The following is a 1740-nucleotide window of genomic DNA, read 5'->3' as shown; positions in this document are numbered from 1 at the left end:
TAAGGAAAAAAAGATGACTGTTGACACCTATGTTATGTGCAGTACTTATTTTAAAACAACATATTTAACAACAAATTAAAAACACATGTAGAAGGAATCTTGGTTTTTAAGTACAAATATTACTTTTATTTTAAAAACAGATTTCAGTAATCTGGAAAGTTACTGCACTGGGGTAAGTTCAAAGAAATAAGCTCTGTGACCAAATACAACACAAATAAATCAAAAGCAGCTAGGCTCTTCATTCATCGTTGCAGATCCGTTCTCCATATTCTGACCATGAGCACCACATCCTCTTTGCTTTGATTTAGAAACTGCAAGTCAAAGAAACTAACTGCAATAGCTGTTCTTTTGAATCAGACTCGCTTATCAAAAAAAGGTCTTGACTCCACTAATCCATTTTTCTTGCTTGGTAAAAGTAGTGATGGTAGCCAGCTTCTCTTCATAGAATCACAGCGTGGTCAGGGTTTGATCGGAACTTTAAAGATCATCTAGCCCACTTCCCTTGCCATAGGTGGGGATATCTTCCGCTACAACAGGTTGCTCAAAGTCCCACCCAACCTGACAGTGAGCACTTCCCATGACCGGGCATCTACAGCTTCTCTGGGTGACAAGAAAATGGCCTTCATCCATGGCCTCCACTCATAAAAAGTATGTGATTAGATTTCAGTGAGATGTCAGACATTTGGAATCATAAAAACATTTAGTTTGGGAAGGATCTTTAAAATCGAGTCCAACCGTTGACCTAGCACTGCCAAGTCCGCCACTAAACCATGTCTCTAAGCACCACACCTACACGTCTGTTAAATGCCTTCAGGGATGATGACTTCCCCACTTCCCTGGGCAGCCTCTTCCAATGCTTGACAACCCTTTTGGTGAAGAAATTCTTCCTAATAGCCAACCTAAATCTCCCCTGGCGTAACTCGATTTCAGACCCCCACCTCACTACAACCTCCTTTGAGGTCGTTGTAGGGAGCGATCAGGTCTCCCCTCAGCCTCCTTTTCTCCAGGCTAAACAACTCCAGCTCCCTCAGCCACTCCCCATCAGACTTGTGCTCCAGACCCTTCACCACCTTCATTGCCCTTCTCTGGACACGCTCCAGTACCTCAAGGTCTTTCTTCTCGTGAGGGGCACAGAAGTGAACACAGGACTCGAGGTGTGGCCTGACCAGTGCTGAGTACAGGGGGACGATCACTGCCCTAGTCCTGCTGGCCACTCTACTTCTGATACAAGCCAGGATGCTGTTGGCCTTCTTGGCCACCTGGGCACACTGCTGGCTCATATCCAGCCGGCTGTCGACCGATACCTCCAGGTCCTTTTCTGGTGGGCAGCTTTCCCGCCACTCTTCCCCAAATCTGTAGCATTGCATTGGGTTGTTGTGACCCAAGTGCAGGACTGGGCACACTTGGCCTTGGCCCACCGATCCAGTCTGTCCAGGTCCCTCTGTAGAGCCTTTCTACCCTCCAGCAGATCAACCCTCCTTCCCAACTTGGTGTCGTTTGGAAACTTACTAAGGGGATCTTACTTGTGGATTTGGGACGAATAGCTCAAACAGAACCATTCCCTGGCCCCAAAAAGTTTAGCATTTCCAAAGCATCTAAAAAGAAGTATCATTTTCTTCTTAAAAGCATGTAACTATTTCTAAGCATACAACTATTCCATCTGGAATATATTTGTTGAATATTAATCAGACATAATTGTGCTTACAAATGCACAAACACACAGAAAGATGCAACACTTAC

Source organism: Cariama cristata, unplaced genomic scaffold, assembly GCF_000690535.1.
Source record: "Cariama cristata isolate BGI_N322 unplaced genomic scaffold, ASM69053v1 scaffold13805, whole genome shotgun sequence".
Classification (NCBI taxonomy): Eukaryota; Metazoa; Chordata; class Aves; order Cariamiformes; family Cariamidae; genus Cariama; species Cariama cristata.
The sequence above is the reverse complement of the archived record's forward strand: the minus strand, read 5'-3'. Positions refer to the sequence as shown.